This window comes from Lontra canadensis, unplaced genomic scaffold, assembly GCF_010015895.1.
Source record: "Lontra canadensis isolate GAN:19392208 unplaced genomic scaffold, GSC_riverotter_1.0 scaffold9, whole genome shotgun sequence".
NCBI lineage: Eukaryota > Metazoa > Chordata > Mammalia > Carnivora > Mustelidae > Lontra > Lontra canadensis.
In genome coordinates this window covers 19,847,604-19,872,386 of record NW_022631003.1, presented here as the reverse complement: position 1 = coordinate 19,872,386, position 24,783 = coordinate 19,847,604, and the positions used below count along the sequence as shown (strand labels likewise).

At 42.7% G+C, this 24,783-nt stretch overlaps 1 long non-coding RNA gene across 2 annotated transcripts; it reads right to left on the bottom strand.

The window, feature by feature from the left end:
- Window positions 1-1,684: 1,684 nt before the first annotated feature.
- Window positions 1,685-24,583, bottom strand: LOC116866231. Of its 2 annotated transcripts, XR_004382360.1 has the most exons (4): window positions 24,359-24,583; window positions 15,549-15,817; window positions 4,365-4,543; window positions 1,685-2,078 (listed from the first exon to the last, which is right to left on the bottom strand). It is a non-coding gene; the product is annotated as an uncharacterized LOC116866231 (long non-coding RNA). The 2 variants fall into 2 exon arrangements; XR_004382361.1 differs by lacking the exon at window positions 15,549-15,817.
- Between the last annotated feature and the right edge of the window lie 200 nt (window positions 24,584-24,783).

Here is a 24,783-nt window from a genome sequence, read left to right as displayed (position 1 = left end):
ATCGCCTTCTCCAAGGACACAAAAGATCTACTAAGTCAGGTTCCCTCAAGTATGGAAGGTATATTCATTTCCTGTGGCCACTGCAACAAATTACAATGTGGTTACTTAAAACAACACAACTTTGCTCTCTAGTAGTTCTGGAGGTCGGAAGTCCAAAATCCATTTCACTGAGGTAAAGTCAAGGTGCTGGCAGGTTTTTTGTTGTTGTTGTTGTTATTGTTGGGTTTTTTGTCATTTGTGGCTGCCTGTGCTTCTTTGCTTGTGTCTCCTTTCTCCATTGCCAATGATCATCAGTTGCATCTCTGGTTGTCATCGCATCACCTTCCTCTCTGACTCTTACTCCTCTTGTGTCCCTCTTATAAGGACCTTTGTGATCACATCAGGCCAACCAGATAATCCAGGATAACCTCCCCACCTCAGGACCTTAACTTACTCACATCTGTAAAGTCTTTGATATACGGTAACATATTCACAGGTTCTGGGGATTAGGACATGGACATGTTTGGGGAACCACTCAGCCTATGACAGAAGGTAATATCAAAAGTTGGGAGAATTATTCTCCCACTAATAGTCCCTTGATTTTTTTGGTTCTCTTAAACCACTGGTGTAGACATTAAATCTCTGTCAACCAGAGGTGTATCTGACATCCTTAAGAGAGGGTCCCAGCAGCCTATCAGAACAGTCTTGCTCCATCTTCAAGAGGCCACCCTTCCCTCTTATACCCGCCAACTTGGTGTCCTCCCAGGAGCAGTGATGGGGAAGAGATTTCACTCACAAAAGGTTCCAAAATAGTTCCCTATAATGCATTAATTAAATAGCTCAATGCCATTTTGTATCCAAGGTTGAAATTTTCATTTTCCTATCACCTGTTTTTATCATGCCTGTCCATGTTGTCAGCAGAGGAAATCAGAAGATCAGGATGGAGGTTATATGACAAAACTACGTGATTCCAATATTAATATGCACAACAAAACCTCAATAACAAAATGCCAATAATGTTGAGGGGAAAAGATTTGTTAACATTAACCTCTTCTCTTCCTTTGATCAAATGGTTAGGGAGAAAGTAAGGTCCAAGGAATGAAATCCAAATCATGAGACATGAAAGTTCAAAGAAAGTAAGGTTCAAAATAAAATTATCTTGTTTTTGTGGGTTAAAATTCAAAAAAATTAAGGTCCAAAATTCATCTTCCCAATTTTTTATTCCGCTCTGTCTCAGTTGGAGGGGATTTCAACGTCTGGGTTGAGTCAGGAATCTGTAGTAACTACAGCTTAAGCCAGATCTCACTGGAATGACGGCAGCTCCTACAAGACCCCTAAATTAGAAAACAACAGTTACACCAGCAAGTCTGTAATGTGCTCTTTCCTAGAGTCTACAGATTTAGTAGAAGATGCAAATTGATCATATAGCACCAGCTCTACACATACCATAGCCAGAAAAGACAATTTTTTTCACAAGTATCTCAAGCAAAATAGCCAGCACCAGCATTTTGGGTTGCCAAAGACTATCGCAAAGATAACAGCCTCACCAAGAAGCCATTTGATTGAGACCAAGAATCCAGAACATGTGCACTGTGAATTAAAACCCAGTTAGGAGAAATCTACTAGCTACAGGTTAATTTCTGCACAATGGCACCTTGCACTTACCATAACCAGGACACCCCACCTCTGGGAAGGCATTTGGGGGGGGTGCCTTCTTGCAAAGGCAGAAATGTGCAGTAGCAACACCTTCAGTCATTCGACCTTATTTGTGGAGCTGTTCTTTCCCACCCAGCTGATCAGAACCTTTTCATTTCCATGGCCATTTTGACCTTTAGGTGCCTGCGCCATAGCGTTGCAATGAAGGTGAATTCCATCCAGTAACAGAGCTCCCACAATAACCAGAAAGCATTTTTCTTCTTGTGCTGCAGGGGCTTTTTCCACCACCCCTTTCTAATGGAATTCCTTAGGCCTAAGAAAACCATTACCTGGGGAGGATTTCTCCATCATATTTAAATAACCGGCGTCTAGCAACTTGAGGACAAGTAGAGGGAGGGATTCTTGAGCCACATCAATGCAAACTTAGTCCATCCACTTTTGCCCTTGAAGATAGTTCAAAGCAACATAAAAGAGGAATTAAAATTTGGGCTGTTTGTTCACATTACCCTCCCAGACCTAGTACTAGCACATTGAAAACTCGTCTCTCACCCGTGCTCTCCGGTCCAAAGAGAACCCAGCTGCCCCCACTGTTTAAAAAGAGAAAATACTTTTCTACTCCTTTAATATCTAAAAGGGCAGTATTTGAAAAGACTTTCTCTCTCCCTATAATTGAATCCTTGCCTCGGCTTGAACTGCTTATTAAGGCCTCTTCAGCTTGCTGGCCTCTGCTAAGTCCTTCTCTATGGCCTCTGTGCCCTTGCCAAGGCCCTCTTAGAGATTCAGAGTGGCTTTTCCAAGGCCTTTTTTCCCAGGCCCCCACTGTTCAGCGCCAAGTGCACCACCATGAAAACCTACCTGGCTCAATACAAGCCTATACACACTGCCAAGATCGAAATGTCCTACATGCACACTAAGGAACAAGACTGCAGGGCCAAGGCCAAACCCTTGCCACTCCAGAGGCCTCCGTCACTCCCCGGGTATTCACGGGCTTCTCCCTAATTGTGCACCTTATTTCTTACACGTCCACTTTCTGGCCAGCATACGACAGGCTGGAACACTGAAGCAGAACCCAATAAATAGCACCCTGTCTCCTTTTCTGAGTTTAAAACAAATGAAGAATTAAGATAAAGGAGTGGACGAAGAAGGCCCAAGTATTACTTAGTTCCTGATAAAGCTGGGTTGAGTCAGAAGAGCTTCCCGACACCCAGCTGGAGTGAGAGCCAGCAGGTCTCGTCCAAAGGGGACTTGCCTCCCTGTGGGTGGGGGCGTCAGGCTGCCCTGAGAGCAGACCTCGTGCTCGCTCGATTCCAAGGAGGAGAGTGGATGCAAATGAACTGGGCATGCCCACTTTATGTTCCCCAAATCTGCCAATTAAATCATGTCTGAGTTTAAGAAAGGGCAGAGAAAAGTCTAAAACAACTGCCTTCACTTGGAAGGGCAATTTCTGCTTGATTTTTTTTTAACTAATAAAAATATTATATGTATTATTGAGTAATTACACAACTTGTTTTTGTTTTTTTTTTTTAAACCAAAATGGTCGAAGCTCCCACCAGGTAGGACTGTGTGCTAGGGTTATAATCTAGATTTTTTTTTTAAGACTTATTTATTTATTTTGGGGGGAGGGGCAGAGGGAGAGAGAAAAACCAAGAAGACTCCTTGCTTAGTGGGGAGCCCAATGTTGGGCTTGATCCCACAATCCTGAGATCAGACCTGAGCTAAAACCTAGAGTTGGAACTTAACCAACTGGGCCACCCAGACACCCCATAATCTGGAATTCTAAAGATAAGATTTCTGGGGTATTATCAATTAGCATTAGGGAATGTTTCCCCAGTAGTTTTTCAAGTCTTTATGAAAACACATCAGTTCATACATTTATTAGCTTTGCACTTAAAAACATGGTTCATTGGGACATCTGGGTGACTCAGTTGGTTAAACGTTCAACTCCTGATTTCGGCTCAGGTCGTGATCTCAGGGTCACAAGATGGAACTCCAAGTCAGGCTCTGTGCTAGGCATGGAGCCTGCTTATGATTCTCTCTCTCCCTCTCTCTTAAAAAAAACAAAACAAAATAAATAAATAAATAAATAAATAAATAAATAAACCACGATACAATTTGGAGCAAGATATAAATAAAAGCTTTTCTCAGTTTCAGGGACAAATGCTTCCAACCTTCTCAGATTCCCTCCACTTCCTCTTCCGGTCTTTCAGGCAGTCAGTGCCCCACCCATGCAAGCCACCCCACTTCCAGACTTCAGTGAAACAGCCAAGCCGCAAGGTGTGAACTTGATTTTCTAAGGGGGGGGTCACAGAGTAGCCAGACCACACCCCTGGTGAGTTCAGGGGGTTTAGCTCCCTGTACGGGGAAACCCTGGCCAAAGGAAATGGAGACAGGAGGGGGCAGGCAGGTAAACGCCCTCATGTCTCTCTTGGACTGCTCTGAGGCGTAGCTTCTTCCTGCAGGCTTTCTGAAGAATCCCCGAGGCCTGAGCAAATGCCACTGGGAGGCCTTCCCTTGCCTCACTCTTCCCACCTAAAACTACTTGGGCTGTTTGGGGTCATCATGCCCTTGCCTTAAGGCCAACCTCGGCACTTACTGCCACCAAGCTCCCACACAGCCAGCTTCTTAGGGAGGCAAAGACAACAATACCCGTACAGGTCATACAGGAAACCTTCCTTCTAAATATGCATCAAGTTTCTCTTTCCTCAAAAGCCCTACAGCCTATAGCTCACCCACCTCTTCTGCCCCTTCAACCTTCTCGTGAACTTTTCTTTCAAGGTTCACCCTCAGCCTGCGGTGGGGAGAGCAATTTGGTCTTCTCTCAGCATTTTCATCCTCGTCCGTGCCAGGCACTCTGCTTAATTCAACAAGCCCTCTAGAGTGAGCCGAGCACACAAAGCATTCAGCCTTCCTGCAGACAAGAGGGGAGACATGGCGGGTACATCATTATGATACACTTTTTCCCGCTGGCACACAGGCAGAAAACAAAATTCCAAGTAGGCAAGAAGCAGAGGGAAGAAGAACTTATGTCAGGGTGAAGCAAGTGTGGGGTCTAGGCAGGCACAAGTTTGTAGGGTTATCTGGTGGCGGAAAAGCAGATCAGGAACATGGATCTCCAGGCGGGGACAGACACCCCATGAAACTGGGTTTACAATGAGGTCAAGTCACCCGTGCAAGGGGAGGCTGGGAGCTGGGAAAGTGTTTTCAGGAACACTGGCATAAGCAAGAGGAGTGCAGTTTATTTTTATTTTTTAAGATTTTATTTACTGGGGCACCTGGGTGTCTCAGTCAGTTAAGCACCTGCCTTCACCTGGGTCCTGGGATCGATCCCCACTATCAGGCTCCCTGCTCGGTCGGGAGCCTGCTTCTCCCCCTGCTTGTGCTCTTTCTCCCACTCTCTCTCTCTCTCTTTCAAATAAATAGATAAAATATTTAAAATGAGAGAGAGAGAGAGAGCACGAGCAGGGGGAAGGGCAGAGGGAAAGAGAGAAGCAGGCTCCCCACTGAGCACAGAGCCCAGCTCAGACTTGATATATAAATATATATTATATATGTAATATTTATATATTATATATGTAATATATATATATATTACTCATAAAAAAGAATGAAACCTTGTCATTTGAAACAACATGGATGGATCTAGAGAGTATGATGCTAAGTGAAATAAGTCAGTCAGAGAGAGACAAATATTCATACGTGGAGTTTAAGAAACAAATAAAGAAAAAAAAGTCTAACCAAAAAACAGACTCTTAACTATAGAGAATTGATGTTTACCATAGGGAAGGTGGTTGGGGCAATGAGTGAAATACACGAAGGGGACTAAGGGTACACTTATTATGACGAGCACTGAGTTATGTGTAGAATTGTTGAATCACTATATTTTACACTTGAAACTAATGTAACACTGTATGTTAACCACACTGAAATTAAAATAAAATTTTTTAAGATAAAACACAATTTTAAAAATTATATCAAATAATAAATGACATAAAAATAACTTTGTAATAGTAAAAATTTAATGGCAAGACAGAAGAACTTTTTTTTTAACTAAATCCATGTTGACTACTTTTTTAGACAGCCTAGCTAAAAAAATATAATAAGTATCAGAAAGGCAGAAAACCTATACATCCTATATTTTTACCTTGTAATGTGATACATAACAAAAGCAGCCTCTAAAATTGCTCAACTGTATGAAATTTTAAAAATTATCCCCCTTAATGTCTATGTCATGCAGAAAATTCAGATTATACTAATAAAGTATTACTTAAAGGATATATATGGGGCACCTGGGTCATTCAAATGGTTAAGCGACTGACTCTTGGTTTCAGCTCAGCTCATGATCTCAGGGCTGTGGGATCAAGCCCAATGTTGGGCTCTGCACTCAGCACAGTCTGCTTGTCCTCTCCCTCTGCCTCTGCCCCTCCCCCTGCTTGCTTGCTTTCTCTCTCTCTCTCAAATAAATATAATCATTTTTAAAAGGATATATATATATATATATATACACACATATACATAAATTCATATAGAGAATTTTAAAAGAATCTTTTGTCCATTTTTAACCAGGTGGTTTTCTCATTGATAAGTCTTAAAAATTCTTACATGTTCTATATACAAGTCCTTTGTCAGATAGGTGATTCAAAACTATTTCTCCTAGACTATGGTTTGTCTTTTCATTCTCTTAATGGCCATTTCACACAATAAAAGTTGTTAATTTTCATGAAGTCCAATTAACAATTTTTTTCTTTCATGAATCATGCTTTCAGTGTCATATCGAAGAAATCTTTCCCTCATCCAAGTTCACAAACATTGTCTTCTACATTTTCTTCTAGAAGCTTTATAGTTTTACATTCTACAGGTAGGTCTATGATCCATTGCGAGGCTTTTGCATATCCATTTTTGCCTAAGGTGAAAAGTATAGGTCAAGATTCTTTTTCTTTTTTTCTTTCCTCTTTTTTTTTCTTTTTTCTCTTCTCTTCTTGTGTGTGTGTGTGTGTGTGTGTGTGTGCATGCGCGTGTGTGCGTGTGTATGGTTATTTGTTTCAACACCATTTACTGAAAAGTTTATCCTTCCTACAATGAATTGGTTTTGTGCTTTTATTAAAAATTGGTTGACAATAAATGGGTGTGTCTATTTCTGGACTCTGTATTCTGTTCCATTGATCTTGGTGTCTATCCTTTCAATAAATACCACCACTGTCTTGACTACTGTAGCTTTCATGAATAGATAAATCTATTTTTTTTTCCTTAAGGATTTTATTTATTTGGCAGGGAGGGAGAGAGAGCACAAGCCAGGAGGGGAGAGGCAGAAGGAGAAGCAGACTCCCCGCTGAGCAGGGACTCCAAGGCAGGGCTCCATCCCAGGACCCAAGATCATGACCTGAGCCAAAGAGAGACACTTAACCGATGAAGCCACCCAAGTGCCTCATTTTTTTTGTTGTTGTTTTTAGATTTTATATATGGAGGCGTCTGGGTGGCTCAGTGGGTTAAAGCCTCTGCCTTTGGCTCAGATCATGATCCCAGGGTCCTGGGACTGAGCCCCGCATCGGGCTCTGCTCAGCGGGGAGCCTGCTTCCCCTTCTCTCTCTGTCTGCCACTCTGCCTACTTGTGATCTCTCTGTCAAATAAATAAAAAATAAAATCTTTCAAAAAAGAAATATTTTATATATGTATTTGACAGAGAGAGATACAGCAAGAGAGAGAACACAAGCATGGGGAGTAGGGGAGGGAGAAGCCAGCTTCCCACTGAGCAGAGAGCCCGAAGCTGGGCTCGATCTCAGGACTCCACAATCGTGACCCAAGCCAAAGGCAGAAGTTTAATGACTGAGCCACCCAGGCGCACCCGCCCAGCTACCTTTTTTTTTTTTTTTTTGTAATCTCTACACTTGATGTGAGTTGTGAACTCCCAGCTCCAAGGTCAAGAGTCCCATGCTCTACGACTGAGCCAGCCACGTCCCAGTACCTCTAATTTTTTAATCCAAAAAGTTCCATCACTCAAGATGTGTCATTTTGAGCAAGTTATATAACCTCTCTCAACTTCGATTTTCTCAGCTCTGAAAAGAGGATATTAGTAGGACCTGTGTGAAAGAGCAATTACAAGGACTAACAAGCCAAGGCACAGTAGCAAACGTTGCTTATCTTGGTTCCAGCACTCCTCCTTTCTTCCCAGATCAGCATCTCCTTCTTTTGGGGAAAAAGCTCTTCTTCCTCACTTCAAGCACAGGGTCCTGTTAGAGTTGCCAATCATACTACCATGTCCCCACCCTGGCCTCAGGGACTGTTGGTCAAGGGATGGACACAGGAGCCAAGCACAGCTAATTAAGAGACTTTCTCCCCTCTGCACTACAGAAGACTGAATTACTGGCCCTAACCTTTGCTCTTCCCTCTATCCACACACTTCACATGTAATTTACAGGTTTTATCACTCAGGAATAAGTCTGTTTCCTTGAATTTTGGCTTTGGAGTTGGCCACGTGACTTGCTTTGGCAACTAGAATGAGCAGAAGAGACAAGAGTACAGGTTTTGTCTAGAATTTAAGAGGCCGTAGGATCCTTCTTGTCCCCATCAATAGGTAAGAAGAAAAAGTTTTCACTTGAATGAAGATGGAGTTTTGATTAAACATCAAACTGGACAATTTCAGTTACTAAATTGCCACTCCAAAGGAGGATTTTTATTCTACGAGAATGAGCTAGTAAGCTAAAGGGGAAGCCCACGACTGAGCCTCAGCCAGAGACAAGTGAAGGCCCGTGAAACAGGCCTTACGGGGCTGGCGTGCCACCACACAACTGTGCATTCTGATTTTACCCACCTTCGCGTCATGCTTGTTCGAATATTTTTAAATCATTTTATCTTCTTGTATCTCCTACTCTATCATCTCTATTTTATCTAACCTTAATCCTTCTCAACAGCTTTCTCTTGACTTATTGACAGGCTTTTTGTTCTTTCTTTTCTTTTTAAATGTTTCTTCTGATCCATTTTCCTAAAGGCAAATCTCAGTAATGGAGAATATTAGAACTGAAAACAGCATTCCTTTGCCCTTTCCGGGCAGTATTGTGCTGGGTCCTCCGAAAGGCGGGCACCAAGATGGAATTAGATACGCAAGAAGTTTACGAAGGGCGATGCCTGGCTGGCTCAGTTAAGCTTCTGCCTTCGGCTCAGGTCCTGATCCCAGGGTCCTGGAATCCAGCCCCACATTGCAGGGAGCCTGTTTCCCCCTCTGCCTGCTGCTCCCCCTGCTTGTCCTCTCTCTCTCTCTCTCTCTCTCTCTCTCTCTTTGGCAAATAAATACATAAAATCTTAAAAAAAAGGGAGGGGGGAAGAAAGAAAAGAAATTTACTAGGGTAAACATCTGTAGAGGAAGTGAGGAGGAGCCAAGAGAAGTTGCGGAAGCTGTCAAACCATGATGTATCTCTGACCATGAGGGAAGGGGAGCGGGAAGGAAGGAAGGCTGAGTGAAAGTGTGTTGGATCACAGTGGGGTTCTCAAAAAAGTTCAGCAAGGCCACATGGGCGTCCTCAAGCCAGTCACCTGAAACCAATGCCTGACTCTGTCCTAAGACCATGCTTTCCAAGGCTGCCTCCATCTAGTAACAGAACACAAAAGTGATACTGAAGAGCCACGAGACTCCTCTGACTGTTCCTTCCACATGACTCAATCCAACTCGGCTTCGCCTATCTTAGATCTGTCCCTTCTCACACTTCCCTTCTGTGCATCCTTTCAAACCCAGAGTAAAATGGACCAGGAGCTTCTTTCACTTATGGGGAAGGCTCTGTTTTAGGCAGTTAGTAGGAAATAGATCAAAGCACAGGAGAAAAGAGACAGAGAAAACCACCTAAGTGTGATCCTAGTCTAGCTAAAAGGAGCTGGTGTGACTCTTGAAATCCAGCATTATTTACCAGAACAGGTAATTCAGATGATTTAAGGTAATTGTATTGTGGCGCCTACTCTCTAAGTATTTCCCATGTAGTGGCAGGAGGCAACTGGTAGTCAACTCAGGGTTCAGTTACACTCCTGTCCACCTCCACATAGAGAACCGATTAATAAGAGTTCTACTGATCCCCCAGAATTCTGTACCATGAAGTAAAAGGAAAATAATGTTTGCCTACAAAAAGCAGATTGTAGCAGATGATTACCATACCCACGGGGCAACGTCAGGAATAGACCCACCGAATGTCTAATTCCATGAGCCACGCATCCATGCATTACTAATACAGACTCCAAATCATAATTCCCCGAGCTTAGCAAGACCAGACTAGACATCATATGTCCCCATCATGTTCCTCCACGCCTCGGTGCCTTTGTAGAGTCTGTTCAGCCAAACAAATCGCTCTTCTACTCTCGTTTGCTGGGTTTGGGCCCAGCAAATTCCTATTTATCCTTTAATAGTTAACATAACATCTGCTCCACAAGCCTTCCCAGAATTGCCCTCTCCCACGTGTACGCTCACAGAAGGTTGTTCAAACCTATCTCATTTCTCATTGTTAATACATAATCCATTGTACTGTGATCACACACACACACACACACACACACACACCCCTTTTGAGCTTCTTAGGGGTTTGAGAGCAGGGATGATTTTTTTTGTACCTAATGTTTAGCATACAGTAGGTGCTCAATACATTTTTATTGGAAAAAAGGAGGGAAGGAAAAAAGAAAATTGATATACAAAAAAAAAAAAAAAGAAAGAAAGGAAAACTGATACAGAACTCCCACTCAGATAGATATTTTCCTGAACTTTGTGCAAAGGAGCAACGTCAAAGCTACATAAGTCATTCTCCCTTATTCCAGGTGCAAGAGCCACAGTTCATACAGTTATGTTAGCTATCATGATGATTCAGTCAGCTAACCAGAGAAGAAATCGTGCCCAGCACTAATGCAGTTATATCATATCAACATGGCCTTGTTCTCATTTGAGTAATTAGGAAATATTGTGCTTAGAAATGAGGCACTGGTCCTACGAAGCAGGTCTGAGATGCCAGGCCTGAGGAAAATATACTTATTATTCCAAGCATGGGCCATGTGACATCAGATTATCCAGTGTTCCAACATGCCCTTGGCTTTGAATTGTCCTCGTGTTCCTGAAGTAAAGAATAATGTGTAGTTAATGTTCGCTTCACAGAGGAGAGAACGACAAAGGAAACCGAATGCATGTTCCAGCCGCTAAAACTGAATGGAAGAATGCATTTATATGAAAAGATGATGCAAATTGGAGAGAGTGGGGAGTGATGGGAATGGATGCTGAGGAACATCACAGGTAGGGAGAGGATGTATTCTGAAAAAAACTTTTCAAAAATACAAGTGTATTGAAAAATGCACTTTTCAAATACATGAGGCACCGACCCATGCTTGGATAAATCAGCTTTCTCCAAGTGGGCCTAATATTGAATTGCACTCTTATTAATAATAGCTGACATTTTGTAACACTTGCTTTAGCCACCATTTTCCCACATTATAATAATGTATTTATAAAGCACTTTCAGGTACATTATTTCAGTGGCTCATGACAACAGCCTTGTGGGGAGGTTATTAGTTTCCCTCATAAGCTAGGCATCCTACACGAAGACCATGACTCTACCTACAAGTCTGCCATGGCCTGGTTCACCGAGACATTGCCATGGCCCGCTGAGGAAGACTGCCTTAGATTTATATTTTTTCTTTTTTTTTTTAATTAACATATAATGTATTATTTGTTTCAGGCGTACAGGTTTGTGGTTCATCAGTCTTACATAATTCACAGCACTCACCATAGCACACACCCTCCCCACTGTCCATCACCCAGCCACCCCATGTCTCCCACCCCCCTCCCCTCTAGCAACCCTTAGTTGGTTTCCTGAGATTAAGAGTCTCTTGTGGTTTGTCTCCTTCTCGGTTTCATCTTGTTTCATTTTCCTTTTTCTTCCCCTATAATCCTCTGTCTTGTTTCTTAAATTCCTCATATCAGTGAGATCATATGATAATTGTCTTTCTCTGATTGACTTATTTCACTCAACATAATACCCTCTAGTTCCATCTACGTTGTTGCAAATAGGACTGCTTTAGATTTCAAGTAACCCACTCTGTCTCTGCCCACCCACCCCACTGCTCCCCCTAGCTGTGGGTGTAGTCCCACCCAAGAAGCAACTGGTGTCTCCAGGGCCTGCCAGGTTGAAAAGAAGACCTAAGCCTGAACTGTTCTCGACAAAATTACCTTCAAAATAGCACCTGAAACCCAGGTAAATGAGAAAATGTCCCGAGGAACTCTTCAGGCACACAAAAGAAATGACTTCTTTAGTGAGACCACCTCACTAAATAAACAAAATAGCAGGGTGGCGGGATGGGTGAGCCTGGTGGTGGGTGTTAAGGAGGACACGTATTGCATGGAGCACTGGGTGTGGTGCATAAACAATGAATCTTGGAATGCTGAAAAAATAAAATTAAATTAAAAAAAAAAACCAAACAAATTAGCAAACATCACTTGGCTCTTACCTTGCTACACCTCCCCAAAAGCAAGCCAGGTCCCCCCTTCCCAGGCCAATGAAGTAGGAGATAGGAGAGCTAACATGAACAAGTTTGGCAAAGAGAGGATTGGGTTTTCTTCCCTAACCTACAAGGCAGCCTTGGAAACACCAGACTCTCTATGCAACTAAAAAGCAAAAGGAAGTTCTGAGACAAGCTCATATCTTTTAAAAACTCCTTTCTTAGGCTCTCCAAGCTTATGGGAACATAAAATGGCCTTATCCCTTAAGAAGGGGTTTCCAGGGACGCATGGGTGGCTTAGTGGGTTAAGCCTCTGCCTTCGGCTCAGGTCGTGATCTCAGGGTCCTGGGATCGAGTCCCGCATTGGGCTCTCTGCTCGGCAGGAAGCCTGCTTCCCCTTCTCTCTCTCTGCCTGCCTCTCTGCCTACTTGTGATTTCTGTCTGTCAAATAAATAAATAAAATCTTTAAAAAAAAAAAAAGGGGGGTTTCCAGACCTTAAAGTGTCCTGTGCTGGTTGTAGCCTGTCACAGAAAGTTATCTACTAATCATAGCTCAGTAGCATCCTCTGTTTGTCTTCTTCCTAAAGCAACTTTGCTAAGCGATACTCTTCTTTCCATCTTGCCCCTGGAGACACAGAGAGGAAGGTACAAGAAGTACTGAGATTTTCCTGCAGTCATTCCAAAGCTTAGCAGGCACATTGTTTTTGTTCTTAATGAAACAATTATTAAAGATTAGGGGGTATCATTTTTCCATAAATGGCAAGATATTGCTGGCCAGAAATATTTAATCACTAGACAGTCTTCCAATCTGGCAAAAAGTAAAAGAGAATGATTTGGAATCGAGTGTCACCCTGAGCCAGTTGGCTCTCGTTGAGATTATTTACAAGAATAACAGAACACCCTCTAAACCCATGCGAAGAGTCAGCGAGACCTAAATTTGGGCCCTGGTTCAGCTGCTTAATGTGACTGTGAGCAATAGCTCCAAGGCTCAGTTTCCTCGTCGAGACAGCTGTTGCTCAGAATTTTCATCAGGATTAAAAGAAGTAATGTAGATATGTGACTTGGCACACAGTGCTCCAGAAATGTTGGTTCGTGTTATTATCTCTTTAATTGTATGGAGAGAATATCTGCTTATCAGACTACTGGGGGTTCAACCCAGGCACTTCAGGGAGGTGTAAATCAAAACCCAATATTTGGAATCATTTTTTTTCCTGTTTCTTCCCACTATAAACGAGGGACAGTCATATATGCTATTAAAATTGAGCTGGTAGAAAGGTATGGAAGTTTGCAACAGGTAGTCCAGGTACACCTAATATTCAGTTGCTTGCATTTTTTTTTTTTTTTTAAGAGGCTCCACACCCAGCATGGAGAACAATGCAGGGCTAGAACTCATGAACCTGAGATCAAGACCAGAGCTGAGATCAAAAGTGGGACACTTAACCAACTGAGCCACCCAGGCACCCCCAATGGCTTGCAGTCAATCGTATTTTTTTCCAAATGAGGGCAAGATTGGGGAGACATAATTAACGAGCAAGAATTTTCAGGCAATACTGGGCACATCTGCCTTTCTATGTGCAGGGAGAGAAAGGCTGACGGCCAATGCCTTAAGGGACCTTGGTATTTGTAGTAGGCTTCCAATTACCTGTTTGAGCCAGGCTTGGAAGAACTTTGGAATTGTCAACAAATTTTTAAGGAAACAGAGAGACCAAGATATTAGGTTAGCACAGCTAGTTCACAGGAATATTATGCTAGATCACAGCTCCACGCTCATATGTTTCTAACCTATTTAAACAAGAATGAAATGTCTTCTAATCTAAGAGGTGTGAAATTACCCGCCCAACCTCAAGAGGAAAAGTGCACTAGGAAGATGGGAAGCTGAGAGTAAGTTAATAAAGTAGATTTTTCCCCCTTTTACAAGTTTTTTAGCACATGAAATGTATCTTTACCCTGCAAGTTACTCCAAGACACATTTTTAAAATATTATTTACAGTTGCTCTCCAGGAGAGGATACATTTCAAATGTATCTTGATTAGACAGTCCCATGTAACAAAAGTTCCTTTCCTTGGAAATGCCTGCAGGAGTTCAGCAAACATAGTAACTTCGCTTGACTGTAACACTGATACGCTTTTCCTGTGCCAGCTTTCGCCTGCTCCTTTTTAAGACACAAAGAATGCCCATCTTCTCAATCTCCCTAGCTTTCAGGCCACCTGACAATAGCACAATGCAAATCACTCAGGAAGTACATATTTAAGTAGCCACTATATAACAGGAGTTTAGCAGAGGTGTCCTGGGGGAAAAGAAACAAAATCAATGACCCCCTGCAAGATGTGTGTATTCTCCTCATTCAAAGCCTCGCCCCACTATCTGTACCCACCTGCCAGGCCCACTTTATCTCTGTATGGCCCGGAACACCTCCCCACCCCGGCTCCCCAGCCAGGAATCTATCTCTTGCATAGCTACCAATCAGAATCAGTCCCTTGCTCAAAAATCCTCAAGGACTTCTCTCTATCAGTTAAGATTTGCATTTGGCAGCTAGTAACAGAGACCAGAAATAATAGTGGCTTAAACAAGATAAAAGTGTATTTTTCTTTTCTTTAAAGGAATTCTGGAGATAAGTGGTGCTGAGCTGGTAAGGCACCCCCTATAGTTCCTGGATCTTTGTGCTCTACAATGCACCTTCTATCCTCAGAAACAAAGGATGCCTCCTCAGGTTGCATCCATCTTATCCACCTTCCAGACAGCCAGAAGGGGACAGAGTGGCAGATGTCAAACTTTTTTTTCAAATGCCTTCAGGGGCCTAACGCAGTGCACCATACTTTCGGGGCACTCCTTCAATAACCGCCAGGTCCATGAATGAAGAAGTTCTGTGGTTGGATGATTTGTCATTGACAAAACTAGCAAATGTTAACAGGATACCCAGGGCACCATATTAGAAACTACACAGTATCATCTGAAAGTCGGAAAAGGACACCCTGCTTTAAAACGGCTATATAATTGGCTTTCCACCGTACTTGGCCTTCCCAGAGTTACAGAGATTTACTCTGCTGGGTTAAGGGACTGGGTTTCCAGTCCAAGGCACTGTACTATGCTGAAGAATCAAAGAGGGTTAAAATAAGGATAAGGCAACTTCCGACATACGCAAACTTAATGCATACATGAAAAACACTCAAGACTACCTAGCAGCGCGGGAATGCCAACATCAATAGGCATTTCAGAGAAGGGTACGAGGTCTGGGAGCCTTGCTCCGTAAAGGTGTGAGTCAAGGGATTTGTTACCGCACTAACCAGGTGCAAGCAGAAGAGGTAAAGTGTGGGGAGGAAAGGAAAGCCACCCAGGGCTGCCTGGTGGATACAGTAATTGGCCCAGGCTTGCCTGTGTGCAGTATGAAGGAGTGGAAGCCTTAGAAGAGGGGGTGATGGATAGGCAACCAGGGAGAAAGAGCAGAAAGTAAAAGTACGAACCATCTGTGCACAACGGACATCTGTGCAAGTTCAGCGTGGGTGTCCTAAAGGAAGTGTCTCCTCCAGAATCCAGGGCCTCTGGGTTTCAGTCCTGCCTCAGCCAGCCACGAGGTGAGTAACTTTAGGCTGCTGACAACCTCTCAGGGCTTCAGTTGTCTCAAAAGAGGGGCTTGGGCTAGATGATTTAAGGTCCTTTGCCGGCCATAAAGTGACCATCACTTGGTACCAATGGCTCCTGTGTTAGCAGATGCAGAAAAGGTTGGTGAAACCTAGGAGAATGAGTGAGAGCAGGTTAGACACAGGGAGACAGGATGTGGAACCATCGTGTGGGAACAAAGTGCCAGAACCAGGAGGCCCCTCTGCAGCTCTCCACCACAGCCCCAAGGTGTTTTCTTGGACGGAGAGAGCACGGAGCCCAGGGAAAGCCTCTTCTCATATGCAGGCTGGGTGCGGCTTAGTCCAGAGACAAAACAAAACAAAACAAAACAAAACAAACCTAATAAAATAGCAAGCACACACGTAGCTATTATTTTTATGCAGGCTTTGTTCTAAATTGCTGACCTATTTTTAATTTTTTTTTTTCCTGGAGAAAGATGGCTATAAGATTGCAGAGAGAGAGGCAAAGCAGGAAACAGAATTAAGGTATGTAAAGCACTTGGGCCATGGGCACTCCTCCTGGTCCTCATGGTCCTCACTGCAGACAAACCAAAGGGCTCAAGAAGACCCCTACCCCTCCCCGCTCCTCCCACATAACCACCCTCTGTCTTCTCCAGACGAGCAGTGGGTCTCCCACTGACGGAGTCCCTCGGGTGTGTAATCCCAATCCTGGGCCCCCGGCTGCCACATTCAGTGGAGGACAGAATACAGATAAGTGGTTAATTCCTCCCTCTCCCTTTCCATCAGCACCATCTCCCGATTTTGAGGGAAGATGTGTTTGATTTTGTTTCCCTGTCAGAGGGGAGGCGGGGAGGCGAAGGGCAGGAAAGAGAAAGGAAACAAAGAGAAGATGTAGGAGCTGTTTCAGGCCTGGTGTTTCCCTGGCGCTGCTGTTTAGCGCTTGTTTTTGAGAAATATGAAAAGACTGACACTCTTCCCAGAGACTGGAACAGAAGTAATCGGGACCGAGCTGGGAAGTACAGGTCACTTAGATTCGCTCCCAAAGCCCCTGAACTGATGGCTGAGGAAATGAACAGGGAGCCATGAACGTGCCAACACCTGCTTCCACCGGAGGGACAGCTTCTCCTGGAGTCACAGACCAAGGGCAGGGCGTTATCTCAGTTTGGCCAGCAGAGGTCTCTCTTTTCCTATCTTCAGGGTTTGTTTGTTTGTTTGTTTGTTTTTAAACAAAAACAAAAACAAAAAACAGAACTCTGGGTTTGCTCGTTTTTCTCATCCCTCCTCTGAAGTCTCCTTCCAAAACCAAATAAATGGTGAATCCTTTGGCCAAACCATTTGTAAACATTCCAGCCAGTTGCTCAGTAAAAATGGAAGGCAAAAAAAATGTTGAGCTATTTGAAGAAAAACGATTCGGTATTCACCACTAGGCTAAAGATTCACACCCACTGTCCCCGCAAAGGGCACACCAGGGGCACACCCCTAAAACGACAGGCCACTGGCTCATCATGTCAGAGAAGAGAAGGCAAGCTGAACTGGCAGCGGGGGGGGGGGGGGGGGGGGGGGGGGGGGAGCCCTAGTGGTGGGTAAGATGCACACTTTCAGCTTCCATCACTCAACAGAGGACACCAGGAGGTGGGATTTGCGGGGCGCAGCAGGGGGTCCCCCACTAAACCAGCAATGTATTGGTTGTGACCAGTATCTGCCCTGATGGTCCAAAGACTTCACATCCCCTTTGTTTACTGAAACCAGAGTTTGAAAACATGTTTTCTGTGGTGTGTGTTGAACAGCATTGCAAAGAAACACAAAGGTGCCAGCCTCAGCATTCTTGCCCACATCCAGTGGAAATGATCCTGATCAAGACTAAGGGCTTTGGGGCACCTGGGTGGCTCAGTGGGTTACGCCTCTGCCTTTGGCTCAGGTCATGATCTCAGTGTCCTGGGACTGAGCCCCACATTGGGCTCTCTGCTCAGCGGGAGCCTGCTTCCCCCCTCTCTCTCTGCCTGCCTCTCTGCCTACTTGTGATCTCTGTCTGTCAAATAAATAAATAAAATCTTAAAAAAAAAAAAAAGGGACTAAGGGCTTTGACTAGAATTAGATTAAAGGAGGATAATAATCAAGTTTAATTGAACCTGCACAAGTCAGTTGCTTAAGTAATGTCTTACAAAGAAATGGCTTTCCTATTGCTCTTAAAGTCAGGTCCAGAATCCCATCATGTCTAGACCTCACCATAACTCCACCAGAGTTCGCATTCCCGCTGTCCTGGTTCATGGCATCCCAGCCACAAGCACCTTCTTCCACTTCCTCAAAGTCCTTCCCCAACTTGGGGCCTTGGACCCCTCTGCCTGGGTCACTCTCCTTCCGTTCCTCCCTTAGTCTCCAGGTCTCAGCTGAAAGTCATTTCCTTAGGAGAGATTTCCTCGCCACCATGGCTAGGTTAGGTACCCCGTGTCAAACTCTTAGGGCATCCTACAGAGCAGCCGTTAGGACACAGGGGACTTACAGCAAACTACAGAAGGCCCCACGTGGAGAGCTGGATTTTTAATGGCTTGTTTCTCTTTGGCCAACACAGGCAGACTTGGGGAAAGAGTTAGGATTTCAGCCCCTGCTTTGCTCCCCCAGCTGAACACCTTTGTAGGGGGCCCAAACTGCTGGAGCATAAAACAGAAGCTCTGAGATCCCTTCGGAACACTAGAGCAAATTCCATTTAATAAGTACGGCTGCAATTCCCTGTCCATCTCCTCCAACAGCCTGAAGAGGGCAATACTCCTGTTTGTCTCCCTGAAGACACAGAGCCTGGCCCGTAGCAGGGGCTGGACGAGTCTGCATGCAACAATGAAGCAGTGTTTAGCACCACTGAGCAACCACAAAGTTATCACGGGCTTTTTCCAGTAAGATAATAAACGTTCACTGTTCCGTCTACACTATTGTATGATCATCTTCCTTTGACTCTTGTGAATATGCGGTTTTTAGCCAAAAATCAAGAATCTGGCTTCCCTGGAAAATAACCTGATCCACGTGGATGGACTATGTGATTCTGAGTAGGAAACAGAAATCACAGAATCATAAGCCAGAAGGAACCTATAAATCATCTTAACTTCCCCACTTCACAGGAAGTCAAGGATTAGAATATTTTCATCTATAAAATGGACACTGGATGCCATGATCTCCCACAGCTGGTATTCGGAGACTCTAAGATTTGCCCCAAGTCAGTCTCATGGAGAGTCACAGCTCAAGACTGGTCTGCTAACGAGAAATTTAAAACAATCTCCCCAGCACTACGTCCTAAGTAATAAAACTAAGACAGGGAGCTAATCTGTTGAATTCTGGGCAGGAGTCCTGGGTGTGCCAAATGCCAAAGATCAAGGAATGTGAGGTTTGGGATAATGTTACCCATAGGATCCCTTGTGCCAAAAAGATGGAATAGGGCACACAAAAATTTTTTCAGGGCTTGTTAAGATATTCCTGAGTTAATGGGAATGATATTTACACCTCATTTACGTGCTCTGGAAGCATATACCCCAAAACGCACTCCTCATAATTCATATATGGATTTAATGATATCTGAAACTAAACAGACAGACAAATAGAAGGGAAATGAATTATAGAAATGCTTGTTCTCTGCCGATGTCTGAGAAAAGAGAACGAGAGACACGAAGAGAAACTTATTCTGCATTCCATAACTGTAAGGATAAATATTTTTCAAATTTGAACTACCTTTGCGGTTGTTTCTTATTAAAAGTTTTTTATAAGGGGAGGCCGCCTGGGTGGCTCAGTCAGTTAAGTGTCTGCCTTCTGCTCTGGTCGGATCCCAGGATACTGGGATCGAGCCCCGCATGGGGCTTCTTATTCAGCGGGGAGCCTGCTTCTCCCTCTCCTGCTTCTCTTGCTCGTTCTCTCTCTCTCTCTCTCTCTGTCAAATAAATAAATAAAATCTTTTTTAAAAGTAAGTAAGTAAATAAATAAATAAAATTTTTTTGGACCAAAATGGAGTCATACCATAAACATTGTTCTGTGCCTATTTTAATATTATTGACTTTTCCTACGAATATATAAAGGAACCAAGGGTGTTTTAATGGCTGCAATCTGTGTCATTCTTGGATATACTACAGTTGATTCGAATAATCAATCCCATATTCCCATGTCTAAGGAGTTGTTGTTTTTTACTCCTTTGTTCCTTTTTATAATCAAATATATAACTTCATAAAGATCAATATATGGTAAATATATCTTTAGTCATACATCTGATTATTTCCCAAAAGTAAATTTGTAGAAGAGGAATTATTAAAAAGGAAACCCACAGTCTACAAGGTAAAACGCAATGTGTGTCTGTGTGTTTTTGTAGGAGAGATTTCACATTTTCCCACGTGGCTGTCTATAATCCTGCCACCTAAAGCCATTTATTCCATCATACAGTCTCTACTGATCTGATATTTTGTGCTTATCATATACTAAATTCTGCCTGAAGCTTTTAAGAGAATAGAGAACTTGAAGGAAACCCCTGGCGAAGGTGGTGATTTGGGAGAGGCTCAGATTATCAGCCAATATACAGGAATTAAAACTGGGAATGAATGAGATGTGTCAAGAAAAGTGGCCGGACTCACTTTAAGAGGCTGATTCAGAGGATTTCTGTGAGCAAAAAAAGGTGACCCTAAGCCGTAGACTAGGTTTAGGGTGGATGACAGGAATCTGATGCTGAATGTGAAAGGTGGTCATGGCTTCCACACATGCAAACTCTGCTTCTCCGGTCACCAATGAAGCCCCGGGCGGGGACACGATCACTCAACCTTGGATAGAAAGGAGGGAAGGAGAGGTTAAACTACCAAGAAAGGATAATGGCCAACTTTGTATCTGAGTGATGCTAACTGTGACCGTATTTGCCTTGACTTATGTGTTCTGTATACAATTTATATTCCCATAGTTTTAAACTACAGTTGAGCATGTTTTCATGTTTTAAGAGCCTTTTGTATTTCTTTTTCTGAAAACTGCCTTCATATCCTTTGCTTATTTTCCTGTTGGTTTGCTTTTTTTTTCATTGATTTATAGAAATTCTATAATTATCAGGGAAATTAGCCTTCCAGTATATGGGTTGTGGAGAGTTTTCCCAGTTTACCATTCTATTTGTTTGGAGGGTGTGTGTTACTGATTTGGTACCACAAACAAATCTATACCAGATCCTTTCTGAGGTAATCAGAAATGGCTCTAAACTCAACAAATACTTTATTTAGGTTTTTAAATAAAATTGTGTTAAATAGGGCACCTGGGTGGCTCAGTGGGTTAAGCCTCTGCCTTTGGCTCAGGTCATGATCTCAGAGTCCTGGGATTTAGGCTGCATGGGGCTCTCCGCTCAGCAGGGAGCCTGCTCCCCCCAACCCCCCACCCCCTCCCCCACCTCTCTGCCTATTAGTGATCTCTGTCAAATAAATAAATAAAACCTTTAAAAAAAAATAGTGTTAAATAGGGGTGCCTGGGTGGCTCAGTCAGTTAACTGTCCACCTTCAGCACAGGTCATGATCTCAGGGTCCTGGAATCGAGCCCCTTGTGGAGTGGGGAGCGAGCTTCTCCCTCTCCCTTTGCCACTCCCCCTGCGCGTGTCGCGCTCTCTCTCTCTCTCAAAAAAATAAATAAAATATTTTTTAAAAATCATGTTAATTATACTTAACATACGATTTACCATTTTAACCATTTTTTTTGCACTATATTGTTTATTAAATAGCCACAAAAATTGTTCTTCTTAAGGGTAATAACAGCAGTAATTAAAATTGAGAAACATATTTACAGGGTTAATATAGTGCTGATTGTGGTTGCTTACTTGAGAATCCAAAATATGAACTGGATGTTATATTGTTTATAAATATATATAATGATTAATATCTATTAAATAACAGGTACTGTGCTAAGTAAAATACAATATCCCACTGACTAGGTTAATAACCCAATGAGAGAGCTAAAGGCATTCTCATTATAAAGCCAAAGAAATAGGAGCTTTAAAAGGTGAAGTAACTTGCAAAAGCTTTTATAGGCAATGAATTAGGTGACCAGGAATCAAACACAAGTACTCTTGACTCGAGCCTGAAATGCAACCAGCGTCTCACAAAGGATGGGACCCACAACACTGTGTGTGAGATTCTTTCAGGCAGAACATGGACAACTTTAAAATTTTTTCCAGTAGTGTGTGTGTGTATGTATGTATGTATGAATGTATGTAAGTATGCATGCATGTAGGTATCTATTTTTTTATTAGGGTTTAACACATATAATTTACCACTTTAAACATTTTTTAAATGTACAGCTTAGTGGCATGAGGTACATTCACACTGTTGTGCAACTATCACCCCTATGTCATTGCCTCTGACTTTGCTGATAGCTTTCGCCATACGGAACCTTTTTCACTTTTATGTCATTGAATTTAACAATATTATATTCAATAGACTCTGCTTTGTTTCATATCTAGAAAGACCTTCCCAACTCTCAGATTAGGTTTTTTAAAAATCCTCTGAACTTTCTTCTGGTATGTCTATAATTTCATTTTTTTACACTTCACTCTATCCTCCAGGAATTGACCCTGGTGTAAAGTATGAGATAAGGATCCCACTCCATTTTTTTAGATGCCTATAAGAAATAGATTTCAAACTAGAAAAATTCATTTAAGTCCAAATGGGAAAACAGCCAAGCAAAAGCATCCAGGAAAATTCTGAAAAAACAAAGAGAAAAGGACTGGTTGGGTATGGAGGATTAGTGCTACTAAACATTAAGACATAATTCAAAACTTGCAGTAATTAAAAGAACATAGTCCTAAGTGCATAAACTGAGAGAACAACAGAATGGAATAGGATAATCAGAACTTACCAGAATTTAGTGTAAAAGTATAGATTTAATTGTCATCTTTATCACGTTGAATATTTCTATCCCAAGAATATGATGCACCTTTTCATTTGTTCAAGTCTTCCATTAGAGATATATCCACAGAGTGAGAACCCTGCTCCATCTGCCCCTGCCTTCCTGTCCACTGCAGAGTGGTAGTGAAAAGTTACCTGTAGACACTTTGTTTGGGGTCTAAATTGTTTTCCAGACTCATTCCTAACATATTGGACTCCTTAGTCTCTCTATTTACATAATGTGGAAAGCTGTTATCACGTCTGATTTCATCAGACAGATCTGTACCATATTTCCAGTCTGGGCTCAAACCCAATACTAAGTGTTAAAGATGAAACAGTAGGTGTTAGGTGTTGGCAGTTTCCGGAGGCTCAGTTTGGGCCTCACTTTCAGTTGGGAAGTTCGGATGGCAGCTGGAAGTTACTTACTCGTCAGTATTACTAGTCCCCACTCTCAAGTTATCATAGGTGCCAGTCTAGAACAGCAATGTCCAATAGAAATAAAATGGGAGTCATATAAGGCAACTTAAGTCATAAGGCAACTTAAAATTGTACACTTAACCATGTTAAAAAAAGTAAAAAGAAGCAGGTGAAATTTAGTATTTTTTATTTCATACAATATATCAAAAACATGATAACTTTAATATGTAATGAATATAAAACTTACTAATGAGATATTTAACATTCTTTTTCCTACTGATTCTTAAAACCTGGTGTGTATTTCACAGTTGCAGCACATCTCAATTTGGACTAGTCACATTCAAGTGCTCAACAGCCACATATGGCTTCTGGCTACCATATTGGACAGTACAACTCAGAAGATGGTAATGACCAAGGAAAGTTGCTTAATTTACTGGATAGCCATAAAGTTCAAGGTTGGAAATTCAGTATCTCAAGGGTCTAGAACAGACTTTGGAGGTAACTAGTCCTCACACTCACTTGATACATGTGTCTTGTCTATAATGTCCCTATCAAGGGGTCATCCGGATTAGTAACTGATTCACACTTCAGGAATGATGAACTCAATGCTTCCTGAGGCTAGCCAGTCCATCTGGGGGCTTTCTTAACTCAAACAAATTCTTTCTAAGGGCACAGATAGTTTGGTTTATGGTGGTCCAAGGAGCTCAGTTAGGTTGAGCTAAGTAAAGCGTTAGCTGGGTTAGGAAGGATTGAAGGAGTTAATTAAAAAAATGACTGGGGAAGTTAAGAACTGTTAAGACTAAAGGCTGGACTGAAGGCTGAGTTGGACATCTGGTTAAAATCGTTAGCTACAGTGCTAGAAGAATAACAGAACCCCACAATGTATGTATATGTGCTAGCTTCACTAACCTGAAGATAGAGTGATTTGAATAATACTTTGAATTATTATAAACTTCTGAAATTTTCACAGCAAAGTGAAACATAATTGGGCTATAATTAGTAAGGGCAATCATTTCTATTAGACCTGTAATACAAATAACATTATCCTAAACCTTACAGGACTTTATCAAAAGAATTAATTACCAGACCCAGAAACCAAAGTCACGTCAAAAGTCATATTCCCTCTCTCATTTTTTCTCCTCAATTTTATTTTAACACTTGTCCTTACTCAAAAGCACTCTCGAAATCAGAGAGAAAACTTTTTTAAAAATCCAATAAAAATGACAGCAACTGGCTGAATTATGATGCATGCTAGCTGAGCAGCGCTTGAAGTAATAGACCTGAGCTATATTTACACCTCCCCTGTTTCTTTCTTCTCCCCCCACCCCACCCCCCTGTTTGTGAGGAGATGTTCTTTTCTGGGCCAACTTCACCCCCAGCCCCAGCCCTCCCCAGGTCTACCTTTCCAAGGCAGGGGAAGGTGCATCCTCTCCCGGGATCCTGTCAGCAACTCCCTAGCACCTCTGACCAGCAGCCGGCGAAACGGTGCGCCCTGGACATCCATTAACGTTTTATACTACATCTCTGTCCCCGCCGAAGCTATTCAATTTGTTTACCGCGGCCCCACGCTCCCCTACCCGCCTGCACAATGTCAACCGCATTTCGGGGCAAAATGTTGGCACAGATGCTCCGCCCACCCCCCCACCCCCCCGCCTCCCCCAAACCAGCTAAAACACCCCACCTCGGGCCGCCGCAGTGGGTTTCATAGTACGAAGTGGGGTACTGTATTTTTTACAAGAAAACAATCATCCGAAAAAAAAAAAAAAAAAAGAAAGAAAGAAAGAAAAGAAAAAATTCAAACTGCACCGGCCGGCCAATGGGGAAGG